General features: G+C 43.2%; 1 protein-coding gene across 1 annotated transcript in view; it reads left to right on the plus strand.

The window, feature by feature from the left end:
- Positions 1 to 3,037: 3,037 nt before the first annotated feature.
- The window catches only part of LOC131514317 (adhesion G-protein coupled receptor F2-like), a 41,114-nt gene continuing 30,214 nt past the window's right edge, over positions 3,038 to 13,937 (plus strand). The window contains exon 1 of the mRNA XM_058734193.1: positions 3,038 to 3,276. The gene's annotated coding sequence lies outside the window, so the exon portion shown is untranslated. The remainder of the gene's footprint in view (positions 3,277 to 13,937) is intronic.

Raw genomic sequence — 13,937 nt, forward strand, 5'->3', positions numbered from 1 at the left:
AAGATTCTCTCTCTCTCTCTCTCTCTCTCTCTCTCTCTCTCTCTCCCTCCCTCCCTCCTTCCCTCCCCCTCCTTCTGCCCCTCTCCCCCACTCATGCTCTCTCTCTCTCAAAACATAAAAATAGAAAAAATGTATTATCAATCAATCTGGATTTCTGATCTAAAGGAGCTCACAGTCTGCTATGAGACAGAGAAGAAACAGAGTTGTCCCCAGAGGTATTCATTCATCTAATCACTTGGGTAACACATTTTTTGAGCTCCTACAAAGTGCCAGGCACCATTCTAGGTGCTGGAAATATAGCAGTGATAAAATTGACAAGGTTCCTGCCCCCAGGGTCTTTACCTTCTAGTGGGGGAAGACAATTAACCGATAGCATCCCAATAAGCACGATAATTTTGACTAGTGATATATACTAGGAAAATAAATGGAATATAATAGAGAATGATTGGGGTGCTACTTAAGATAGGGAGTTAGGAGTATCAGTTAAACTACTTTGGCTATGAGTGATAGAAAACCTAACAGTGGCATAAGACTTAGGAGCCTTAACTATTTAAAAAAGGCAGATGCTATTGATTTCAGTAATTTAGTGGAGTCATTAAGGGTCAAGGCTTTTTTCCATTCATTTCCACTCCTTAGCATGTTGGTATTTTCCTCATTTTCTTCAGCCTCGTGTTTTCAAGATGACTGCCATAGCTGCAGACATCACATCTTCTTATGGCTCCCAGAACCAGAGAGAGAAGGAGGTAGGGGAAAGGAGAAAAGTTAACTTTTTTCCTCCTACAGTAGCTCCCTCATTTTATCAGGAGAAACTTCTTCCTAGAACTCTGTCATCTCCCAGTGGACTTTCCCCTGAAACTCACTGAACACAGTCACCTGCCCACATTTGATTCGGTGACTAGCAAAGGGGACCCGTATTGGCATAGTTGATTAAAAATAATCATGAGTCATCAGATGTGGGTTTTGGGCAAGGAAAAGGACAGAATGGCCTTGTACGGGTAAATAATGACCGCCAAATCAGGGAGTGCTTCTCCGAGGAGATGATATTTGAACTGAAACCTAAATGATGAGGTGGTGCCGGTCTTGTGTGCCACGGATCACAGCGGTGTGAAGCAGGGAACAGGGCCGGGCTAGTTGGTCCTGGAAGGTCCAGCAGTGGAGGAGACTGGGGATGAGAGTGAGGAGTGAGTCATCCAGGTGAAGCTGTGGGTGGGGATAGCCGGATGCCTTTCAGGCTGCAGAAGAGGCTAATAGAACGGAAAAGGGATGTGAACCAATTTGGCAGCTAGAGCAAGATGGACAAAACAGGCTAGGTTGCAACTCTGATGAAGATGACTTCAGAAGGGAAGGTTCAGATTCCGCCATCGCAAAATTAGCCATAAAGATGTGTGCAGAAGGAAACGTACTCATTTCACCTCAGGCTCTGGAGGAGACTTGCTCAAGAAAGAGACAGTGAGTTTGAATCCTCACTCGGGACAAGGAGTTAGCCAGCGAACAGAAGTGGGTAAGTTGTCCTAGGCATAGGACACAGTATGCCCAGAGGCCTGGACCCTTGAAACATGATGAAAACAATAAGGCATCACCAGCGTGCAACACGTGAGGCAGGGCATGACTGGTGATGAGGCTGGAGGCATGCTTGTGAGCGCTGCTTTATTTAGTTTAGGCCAGGACTTACCTTTTAAAAAGGTAAGAGCTCCAGGTAGGAAGAGCCGAGTTGGTTTCTCCGTGTGCAGCGTGAGGTTGGGCTTGGATGATCTCTGGGAACACTTCCAGCCTTTACATTCCTGGTCTCTAGTAGGGGCTCAATAAAAGTTTGCTGAGCAAATGAACTATGAACAAGCCTCATTCTTTCCTGCTGCCCAAACTTTGCTCATCCATATGAATGGATGTGCCCTGGCCCAGCCCTGCATGCTCCAGGAAGCGGCCCTGACCCCCAGCCTCCATCAACTTTCCCCTGCACTGGACTAACTGCTTCAGCTGTCAACAGAGAAGGCCTTGTCCACTTTCACGTGTAGGTCTCTTCTCTTCCAAACTAGACCGTGAGCCCTGAGACATCAGGGGTCATATTCATGTAAGGCAATATATCCACCACTATATGGCACATTGGGCACATTGTATATACACAACAAAAATGCTGGATTTTCCCATTCGATGGATGGACTCGAGTGGATTTCAGCCTCAAAGGGGATTCTCAAATCTCTTGCCATGCCCTAGAAGATCAAGAACTAGCCAGGAAGCAAACGTGGGGCAAATGTGCTGGTGACTTTGCTGCTGGGATTAAAAATAAGGATGTCTCCACAACACTATAAGAACTTCTTAGGGTTTTGAAAAATGCCACTCCGTAAATAAACATAAGTGTGGTTTTTGAAACACAAGCTTGGGAGAGCTAGCAAGCCCATGAATGCTGAAAAAGATAAAAAAATTAGAGTGTTTTGAAGTTAGAAAGATACATCACTGCCCATGTTGCCTTCCAAATACCTTGGTCCTTGTGTCAGTGAATAGAAGCTGGGTTATGCTGAGGTAACAAATGGCTCCCAAATTTCAGTGACCAAGAACAATGAGGAGTAACTTTTGCTCATGCCCATCAGAGGTCAGCAAGGCCTTCTGCTTTTCACAGTCATTCAGTGACCCAGGCTACCATTTTGAATTGCTCGTCACCATGGCCAAAAACATGCATGACCCCATCGACCCACAGAGACATTAGGAACTACAGTGCTACCTTGTGCCTGGATCTAGGGACAACCAGAAACAAGCAGAGACCCATAGTCCCATAATCCTAGTGACCAGAAAGTTAGCCAAAGACAGAGCTCCAGGCATAGATACTTGTGTTTTCCATTCCCCATTTTCAGGCTGAGGCAGATTCGTAAGGATGTCAATAGCTATAGTCAAGAACGAAGGATCCTGAGCCACCACTGTAGTCCTGGATCCATTGCCAAAAAGGGAAGCCTTTGCTTATTGTGAGAGTCTGTGAGTGTATCATCTAGTTTGTGACTCATCCATTCTCCGGTACTGTGCCCCTCCCACTGCAGGAGCTACTCCTATGCAGGACTCGTCTGTCGGGCTGTGGGGCCCCTGTATATGGGGCTGGCGCTAGGGCAGGGCCCAGCCTGAATGCCTCAGCTTGAGTATCCGCCATTCGGGGCTAAATTGACTGGTCAGAGGTACAGGAGCCTGCTGATTTGTTGCCAGATACAACGGAGGAGAGCCATTGACACCTGTGTCTTCAGCTGCCACGGAGTGGGGCAAGTGTGCCGGTGACTTTGCTGTTGGCTAGCCACAGTGAGTACTCCCACGTCCTCCTTCTCCCTCCAGTGACTTCCTTCAGAGAGGATTTCAGAGATGAGCCATGTGTTATGATGCTACACTTTAGAGGCTTTGTAATTTGGGATTTAATTAATAACATACACAGTGAATAAGTATTAAAAAAGAATTTGATCATTTGAAGGCACTTGACATAATTCATTTAGAGCTCCAGTCCGGTAAGAAAATATTTTGTTTTTATTACCCTCTGCTCCTCGGATTCCATCCAAGTATCAGAGTCCAGGAAATTGGATTCTTTGAAGACATCATTTTGTTTTCTAATGGCCTCAACATGATTAAGTGCAAATAACAGAAGCGAATTCACTGTTTATTAAATCATTATTTCCCCTCATCAACCTTTGTGATGTTTTCTCTATAATTTTACTTATTACTGGATATCACCAGCTTTCAAAGTCTCTCTGAAAACCGGAGTATTTTTACACTTTTACAAAAAAGATCCTGCACTTCCAACGACTAACCTATGGCATTGAGAATTTGATCCTGAATCTTACTTTCCTCAGATCAGACTTTCTCATGAGGCTTGTAAACTTTGGGGACATTTCTCCCAGCTCATAAGCTCTTCTGCATTGTGTCAATCTCCACAGTGGGCAGGGGATGCCCAAACCCCTCTGTTTCCATTGACTTTCACATCCTGCTGTAAATTACTGTGGTGGCTGCTTAGCTCTTCCTGCCTTTTCCAGAAGGATTCTTTATCGCTATTTCTTGAATGTGAATTTTGAGAGTTTAGTTTTGCTTAAAAACTCCTATCTGTTGAATTTTGACAAAGTGTGTGTTTCTACAGTAAACTCACAGATGAAAGAGTGAGGCTTGAATTCATCTCACACTATCTCTGGTTAACTGCGTTAAATCTCTTTCAGAGTTTGTTTTTATTCTCTAGTTTGGAAACATCAACTTATTTGTAGCTCAGAGAAATGATTTCAAGTACATTGCAGGGCAAATAATTAGCCTTAAAAGACTGCAAAACTTGTACGTTATGCCTGTAGGGCTAGTATCCTAAAATGGCACTGGTCCAAACCCTGTATTTGCATGATATACAGTTACAGCATCATAGTTTTTTTTTTGTTTTTTGTTTTTTTTTTCAAAATGAATGAGCATCTGTAATACAAACCACAACTCTTATTCAAATGTATTGAGATTGGGGGGGTGGGGGGCGGAGGAACAGCTCCAAGCCTGGTGACAGCTTGGTCTTTCTAAAACGTGATCACGAATGGGGCACCTGGGTAGCTCAGGCAGTTGAACCTCTGACTTTGGCTCAGCTCGTGAATCTCGCGATTCGTGGGTTCGAGTCCCACATCAGGCTCTCTGCTGTCAGCGCAGAGCCCACTTTGGATCCTCTGTCTCCCTCTCTCTCTGCCCCTCCCCTGCTTGCACTCTCTCTCTCTCTCTCAAAAGTAAATAAATATTTAAAATTGGACCAGGGAGCAGAGGCACAGGGTCTGGGGTGAAAGTGGTATGTTCCTGGTCCAGGAGATAATGGATTGCAATATCTATGGAGAATAATATTTCTAACTGTGTCTTAAAAAAATAATAGAACCAACTAAAATTCAGTCTCGCTTTTATTATCAGCATGTTCTGGTGGTTCTGAACCACCTCACTGATAGAATACTTAGTTCCCACCATTGGGGCAGGGTACTCCCACAGCCACCCCCCCCCCCCTTTGGTACTGTGTCTGCATTGTACAAGACGGGACTTAATTCACCAGTGGAAAAACAGTCTGCTTTAGAACACCAGTGGCTTCTTCCACGGAACCCTAGGTTAGCATGTGGCATTATCTGTGATCCCGTTATCTTGGGAATTCATGACTTAAGTGCATGTGTGCATGCGTGCGTGCATGCGTCTATGTGTTTTAATGTATTTGATCTCTCAAGTCAATAAACTCTGGTTTCATTTTTAGTTAGGGGAGAGTCTGTAGAATCACACTGCCTTTGCATATTTTTCTTGAATTTTTTGATTGCACTGAACAGGCTCCTAAATCATACTACTTTAAGTCCAAAAGGTGATTTTATTATAAAGATACTAGGGTATCTCGTGGAACCCAGGGCATGAAATACAAAATTCTGAGCATTACCAGGACTCTCTTGTTTTAAAATCTTTTTCCTTCTTGGTGTATCTGCTTCATTTTGTACTGTCCTTCTTTTTTGTAGTTGGATTCTTCTCAATTACAGATCGCTGGGCGGGGAGGGGGGGTGATCTCATTTCTGTATATTAGTATCAGCTGGGGAGTTTTTAAAAACTCACTCATTCTGAATATTAATAATTAATGTAATCTAAGTGAAGGGGTATATTAGTGTTCACTGAATAATTCTTTCAACTTTCCAGTAGTAACGAAATTATTCAAAATAAAATAAATAGTTTTGGAGAAATATTAGTGCTGAGCCTTACTGCCAGAAATTCTGATTCAATGGGTCTAGACTGGAGTCTAGAAATTGGCAATTTTTTAAAAAGTTCTTTTGGGAATGTGCAACCAAAGTCAGAAATTACTGCTATGGGTGGCTTTCTTTTTCAGCTTCTCTAGAAATGAGTGACTCCCATTCCCTTCCTCCTATCGAAGCCTGAAAGTCCCTGGGGTGAGGACTGGTTGGCCCAGACAGGGTCAGCTCTGGCCTGGCCCATCTTCAAAATGGCTGCATGAACAGTAAACATGAATGACATAAGCAGTTTCCAGACATATGTGAGTGCTGTGGGGATGGCTAGGCAAATTATTAATAGCAATAATCATAATAGGTGTCCAGTGTATTCCTCCAAAAGAAATGCACATTGAGTTCTGAAAGGCTACATTCAAGAACACCTGACTGTTGAGAAGTCAAAGCCATTATTTCCTATTGTTGGTATTTTTCAAATTATATGTCATTGTTTTAAAAGAATGGAATGATGAGGGGCGCCTGGGTGGCTCAGTCGGTTAAGCGTCCGACTTCGGCTCAGGTCACGATCTCGCAGTCCGTGAGTTCGAGCCCCGCGTCGGGCTCTGTGCTGACAGCTCAGAGCCTGGAGACTGTTTCAGATTCTGTGTCTCCCTCTCTCTCTGCCCCTCCCCTGTTCACGCTGTCTCCCTCTGTCTCAAAAATAAAAGAATGGAATGATGGAGAATGATTCTGTTCTTTTGAGAGTTTTGTATAGGAAAGTACAAATTAAATCTATTTAACAACAAAATGAAAACTCTGTCCATAGCAAAGCAGGCCTTATAAGTTACTATGCATTAGACAATGCGTATGAGTAAATACCATTAAAGGCCCCTTCTTGGGCATTATGTTCCAGTTGTGGCAAGCATTCATTTTCCCCCAGAACACATCTGGTCTTTAAGATTTCATGTTTCCATATAGAAATTCTCTAAATCGGTTAGCAGTCTCTGAGTCACCCCTCCCCCTGCAATTGTCTTGCAGCAATTTCTATCTCAGCCTTGTCTTTGAAGGGGTTCCCTCTTGAAGAGTCTGGCAAGAATTTTGAAAGTCTTAAGCAGTCTTGGATTGTCTCATAGCTGGAAAGAGAGTGGCACCCTCACTTCCGTGCAGGCTTTGTCATGCAGATGTTTTGTGACGGTCCCTAATGCTGGGTATCTCAGCATTTAGTGCTCCTTGCCCCTGAGTACCCATGGAAGGTCCTGTCACCTCCAGGGGAACTGGGTTGCCAATGTCCAGGGAGTCTCTGTGCTCTGGGGCGTGGGGGTTGGGGAGGGAGAATAACTGATGAAGGAAAGCAGGAGATGCACAAAGCCAATGCAAAATGGCTGAATGGTGTCCTGCTTCCAGCTGATTCCAAAAAGAAGACTGGGCTTCTTCGAGCAAGAACTGGACCTTAGGGGAGAGAAAGATTGTGTTCTGAATCAGAGCAGGGAGAGAGAGGAGCAGTTTCCCATGTCCCTGGGAAGTTGCAGACCGGACCTGATCTGGGTAGTTTTTTAACTTTGAGAAAATAATCAGTGTGATCTCTGTGGACCTGGCTGCCAGAGAAAAGAGTGGGGCACAGATGTGCAGGCTGAACACCAAGGCCCAAAGACCAGCCGTGATGGTCCAGAGCAGCAGAAAGTAGCATGGCTGGAGGCTTAGCCTTGCATGCCTCTCTTCTGATGCGAGGATATCATCCCTGGGGAGAAAGGAAGAGGAAAAGAAGGAGCAAATGTTGAATTGCTCAAAAGAGACCTAGTTTAGGGGCGCCTGGGTGGCGCAGTCGGTTAAGCGTCCGACTTCAGCCAGGTCACGATCTCGCGGTCCGTGAGTTCGAGCCCCGCGTCGGGCTCTGGGCCGATGGCTCGGAGCCTGGAGCCTGTTTCCGCTTCTGTGTCTCCCTCTCTCTCTGCCCCTCCCCCGTTCATGCTCTGTCTCTCTCTGTCCCAAAATAAATAAAAAACGTTGAAAAAAAAAAATTAAAAAAAAAAAAAAAAAAAAAAAAAGAGACCTAGTTTAAACTGAAAATCGATGAGTTGATCTTGTATGGGCAAATTTTCCATCATTGGTTCAAATAGGGCTCCGGTGCTGTTTACATTCAATTGTAGTGCAAAACATAGTTATTACCCCCGTGCCAACCTGGTTTCATGACTGCTAACTGTGTGCCTGCTACACATGGTCATCACGGTCATGGTGTGCTTGTCCTAAATATAGAAAGTGCTGACTCCTCCCCGATGGATTTATCCAGAAGATCTTGCTTTCCTCCAAAATGCTGGCTGTGCCTGAGACGCTCTGCCTCATTCACCTGAGCTCCCTGTGCCTTGGTTCTTTTTGCCTGCTGTCCTTCTTGTGGGATCTCCTCCATGAAAGCCATTTCAAAACTTACTTGGTGCAAGTCTCTTTCTGTCCAAGAACCAAATTATAAACAAATCACCCTTTGAATAGAAACACTGCTGCCTTAGGGTGCCTGGATGGCTCAGTTGGTTAAGAATCTGACTTCGGCTAAGGTTATGATCTCGCAGTTTGTGAGCCTAAGCCCCACGTCGGGCTCTCTGTCAGCACAGAGCCCATTTCAGATCCTCTGTCTTCCTCTCTCTCTGCCCCTCCCTCTCCCCCCTATCAAAAGTAAATAAACATTTAAAAAAAGGAAACACTGATGCTTTGATCATTACTCATTCATTGAATCATCCAAAATGAGAATAAAGTAAGAATATTTTTAGACATTCAAAGTTTAAGAGTTTTCAATGCAGACTCTTCATCAAAGGAAGTTTAAAAAGGGGTGCCGCGGTGACTCGGTCGGTTGAATGTCAGACTCTTGATTTTGGCTCAGGTCGTGATCTCACACTTTGTGGGTTTGAGCCCCACGGTGGGCTCTGTGCTGACAGCCCAGAGCCTGCTTGGGTTCTCTCTCTCCATCTCTCTGCCCCTCCCCTGCTGGGTCTCTCTCTCTCTCTCTCTCAACATAAATAAATAAACTTAAAAAAAAAAAAAAAGGAAGTTTAAAAAGATACATTCCAGCAAGAAATGAAGTGAATATAGAGAAAAGGCATGTAACACAAGAAAGAAAGTAAAATGTAAGGAACCAAAAGTGGAAGGATTTTTTAAAAAAATTTTTAATGTTTATTTTTAAGAGAGAGAGAGAGAGTGTGAGTGGGGTAGGGACAGGGAGAAAAGGAGACGTACAACCTGAAGCAGGCTCTAGGCTGTCAGTATAGAGCCCGATGCAGGGCTGGAAATCATGAACTGTGAGATCATGAGCTGAGCTGAAGTTGGATGCTTAACCAACTGAGCCACCCAGGTGCCCCAGAAAGATTTTTTTGTCCAATATGTAGAACTAAACAGGATGGAAATACCCTTTCAGGTTTCTTACTGTTTTTTTTTTTTTTTTTTTTTTTTTTTACTGTTTTCTTACTGTTTTTTAGTTTTTGAAGATCTACTCAAGGACATTTTTGTTTTTCTATTTATGTTAGAAAAGAATAATTCATGACTCTTCCATACATAGGAGTTATAGATAATTACTTTCAAATACATGTAATATAAATGAGAGGTACCAAATGTCAAACGTGACACACGTAAAAAGCACCAAAAAAAACCACGGACCTTTTTCATCTGAAATAACTATTTTCAGTTTGAAATAGTAATCACAGGGGCTCCCGGGTGGCTCAGTCGGTTAAGTGCCAACTTCATCTCAGGTTCTTGCAGTTCAGGAGTTCAAGGTCTGTGCTGACAGCTCGGAGCCTGGAGCCTGCTTCAGATGCTGTGTCTCCCTCTCTCTCTGCCCCTCCCCACTCACATCCTGTCTCTCTCTCTCTCTCTCTCTCTCTCTCCCTCTCTCTCTCTCTCTCCCTTCCTGTCTCTCAGAAAGAAATAAAAACATTCAAAAATAAGTAAATAAAAAAAAAATAATCTAAAACTCCAACCTGTGATCTAATGAAAAATATCTCTGGTTGAATGAGTGTGCATATTTTAATGTAATTATTAAGGCACTGAGTCAAGAAATCCACATTTTTAATCCCTCCACTACCATGTTGATCAGAGTAAGAACGCTCTTTAAAATTTCTCACTTTAGGGGGCGCCTGGGTAGCTCAGTCGGTTAAGCCTCCGACTTCAGCTCAGGTCACCATCTTGCGGTCTGTGAGTTCGAGCCCCGCGTTGGGCTCTGGGCTGATGGCTCAGAGCCTGGAGCCTGCTTCCGATTCTGTGTCTCCCTCTCTCTCTGCCCCTCCCCCGTTCATGCTCTGTCTCTCTCTCTCTGTCTCAAAAATAAATCAACGTTAAAAAAAATTTAAAATATTTCTCACTTTAATATCCTCATTTTGTGAAAAGAAAATGGAATTATTACTCATCAAGGAGCATAATTATGAGGGTTTATATTGTACCAAATTCAAATTTAATGCTTTTATTGACATCTGTAGTTCAGAAATCATTCTTAGGTGATGAGACTTACGCTTTTTGATCATCTAAGAGTTGTTTTATAACGATTAGTTATTATGCACTTTTATGCTGGGCTTGTTCACTTCTGAGCCTTCACTCTTGTGATGATACAGCTCTGGGAGGCTTTTGCAGAAGGATAAAGCATTTATGGCCCCATGTGGTCCACAGCCATGACAGTAGTGTGGCTTTTATAGAAAAAAATGCTGACGACTACTGAAAGCTGAAAGCTGATACGAGTGCTTTGGGAGAAAATTCACATTAATGGAAATACATAACTCTTGAGACATATTTTTCCAGGTATGTACTACCTGAATATTATTATTATTATTTTTTTTTAACGTTTATTTATTTTTGAGACAGAGAGAGACAGAGCATGAACGGGGGAGGGTCAGAGAGAGGGAGACACAGAATCCGAAACAGGCTCCAGGCTCCGAGCTGTCAGCACAGAGCCCGACGCGGGGCTTGAACTCACGGACCGCGAGATCGTGACCTGAGCCGAAGTCGGACGCTTAACCAACTGAGCCACCCAGGCGCCCCTGTACTACCTGAATATTAGCTCAGCTATCTCTTTTGTTTCTCTTGTCTTCCAGACTTGCTTCTCCTTCTGTACTTCCTCTCTTGATTAAGGTCACCCCAACCCACCCGGATGCTTAGTCTAGAAACATCCACCTCACGTTTTTCTCTACTACCTTTTTCATGAATGCTGTCTTTCCTAAACTTTTGCTTACTCTTCTAAACCTAAGTTTTAATAGTGGTCACTTCTTCATCCCTTCTTCTTGCTCTTTTGGTCATTGGGTTCTTTTTAAATCCATCCGAATGCCGTTGCCATGGTCCTGGCTTTATGATTGGTCTCCTGGATTAAGGAATGGCCTCCCCACTGGCTTCCTGGCCCTCATCTCTGCCTTCTTTCCTACCCTCTACACTGTTGGCAGAATAATTTTCTTTTTTTTTTTTTTTAACGTTTTTTAATTTATTTTTGAGACAGAGAGAGACAGAGCGTGAACAGGGGAGGGGCAGAGAGAGAGGGAGACACAGAATCTGAAACAGGCTCCAGGCTCTGAGCTGTCAGCACAGAGCCCGACGCGGGGCTCGAACTCACGGACCGTGAGATCATGACCTGAGCCGAAGTCGGACGCTTAACCGACTGAGCCACCCAGGCGCCCCAGAATAATTTTCTTAAATGACTTCTGATGCTGTCACTAAAGGATTTGATGGTTCCTCATCGTCCATGGAAGAATCCCATTGCTTTCCTGTGGCACATAACCCACCTCATTTTGGCATCAGAGCATCAGAGCTGATGAGCTACATATATTGCTTTTCCATCACACACCTGTTGTTTCAACTTCGTGACCTTCCCAGTCATCTCCGAACATGCCTGGCTGTTTCATGCTTCCTGCTTTGGACCTACTATTTCTCTGTCTGGAATACTGTTCTTCCTCACGTCCTGGCAAGATCCACACCAAATGCCACCTTGTTTGTGATGCTCCCCAAAGTCCCTGGAGGGAGAGCTTATGACTTTTTGCCATAGGTTTGTAAAGTATATTTTGTAGACCTCAGAGGGAATACTTATAGCATTAATGTATACCCTTTATATTTTCCATCTTCCGTAGTTAGACTTCCGATTCCCAAAGACCTTGTCTTGTTTGTCTTCCTTCATAACTGTCTCTGGATCCTCAAGTTTATTTGCATGAAACAGACCCAAGATAAATGTTTTCTGAATGAATGAAGAAATGAGGCTCAGAGAAGTTCAAGATCTTGCCAAATTTCAGAACATGAATCATGACAGAATTGGAGGAAGAACACAGATCTTCTGACTTTCAACCTACTTCATGCTCTTTCTGCCACAATGCTAAAGAGTTTATTTTTCCCCAGTTATAAATCTAATTATTTGTGGAAAATAAAGAATGGAGTATGTGGAAAATTATTCGATCATTTTTTTTTTTTGGTAGCTGCTAATACTTTGGTGTCCTTCCAGTGTTTGACAAAATATTATACTTGCCTTTATACAGATTTATCATAATTTCCTATCCCCTTCATTGTTGTTTGACATTGATACTGTTCCCATATTCTTTTTTCTGCTACTGTCTGTACAAGTGCCATCAGCAAATTTGCATACCGTGCTTTTTGCCGTACCAGCTCTTTCTGTATGCTAGGGTCCCAGAAGTGTTGTAGTCCTACAATGATTTGGGTTTCCCAGGTTTTTCAGCATTCCTTTCCACATTTTGTATACTTGTATGATCTCTTTAACTCATCCTGGCAGCCTCTGACTATTAGATAAATCCTCTCCTTGGTTTTGTGGTGACTCATGAGGGAGCTGATTCTCAGGGCACACCTATACCAAGCGCCTGACATCGGTGCCCTCTGCACACCTTCATCCCTGTTTACTATTTATCTTTCAGGTATGAGTAATCATCCATTACTTAGCACTGCTTGAAACCTACATGCCTAAGGAGGAAAGCAGCCAGTTCAAAAAAGGTTTAGAGAAGCTGGCCAAGGTTTGGGGAAACCAATGAAAATGATTTAAAGTTTTAAAAAAAATTGGGTTTCAGGAGAAACCTGAGGGCTCATCTAAACATGTGAGTATGTAGCTCTGTGGGTGTGGTTTGGGGCATGGAGAGCTCATCCTTACTCCCAAGAATCTGGCCTACTGACCTGGGTCCCTGCCTTTATTTCCTCCTGTGGGAGAGGTTACCTCTAGAAAAACCCTGTTAAAATGTATACTTACCTGGGATGACTAAATCACATCACCACTGGTATTCATTTTCACTTCACTGGGAGTCAGCTTATCTGATTGGTTAACTGTTCCTTTTTGTCAGTGAAATGAATTTCTTAAGACCTAGGAAAGAGGGCCTTGACGTGAGAAAGGTTGCTTCAGAGTGAGGAGTTTTGTCCAAGGAGGGAGCTTCTAGACTGCAGCTGAAAGCAAGAGCCTGAGCATTTTGGCACAGCATGGGACATGACTCAGGAAAAGGACAGAGGAATTCTGAAGGCAATTATATTTAATTTTTAAGCTTATTTAAGGTCATTTAAACCTAGATCTCTCTCATTTATCTATCTAATCAATCAATCAATTTATTATTATTATTTTTGCTAGAGATGATGGCCAGCCTTTTTATATCTTTATGACAAGAAGGAGGAAAGGACAGAATGATGTAGTTAAAAGAGCCTGGATCGGGGTGAAAAGAGTCAGGGTCTTCCAATAACTTGGGGTGCCACTGTGGGAAGCTACTTGGTATCTGGACAATTTCTTCTTTGATAAAAAGGAAAATGATAACTTCTCTGCCTAGCTCATAACATTTTATGATGGCAAGATGAAAGTTACCTGTGAAAATGTTCTGAGAGAATTAACCCCATACAAAGATCAACTCTTTCTTCTATTAGAAAAGCCATATGACATACCAAAAAAAAAAAAAAAAAAAAAAAAAATCACAGACCTGGGTTCAAATCCCAAGTGTGCCACTTAGTACCTGTGAGGTTAGGCAGGGTCAACTTTTAGCCCCTTACTTTTGTAAAAACATGAAGTCACTTCAATGTCACAGAACTACTTGATGACATTAAAAGAGTTAATGCAGTGGCACCTTGGTAGCTCAGTCGGTTGGGTGTTAGGCTCTAGATTTCGGCTCAGGTCATGCATGATCTCCCAGTCGCTGGGTTTGAACCCCGTGTAGGGCTCTGTGCTGACAGCTTGGAGCCTGTTTGAGATTCTCTGTCTCCCTTTCTCTTTGCTGTGCGTGCGCGCTCTCTCTCAAAAATAAATATAATAATAGTAATAATAAAAGAGTCAATGCAGACATAGTGCCAGAC

Source organism: Neofelis nebulosa, chromosome 6 (genome assembly GCF_028018385.1).
Source record: "Neofelis nebulosa isolate mNeoNeb1 chromosome 6, mNeoNeb1.pri, whole genome shotgun sequence".
Lineage (NCBI taxonomy): Eukaryota > Metazoa > Chordata > Mammalia > Carnivora > Felidae > Neofelis > Neofelis nebulosa.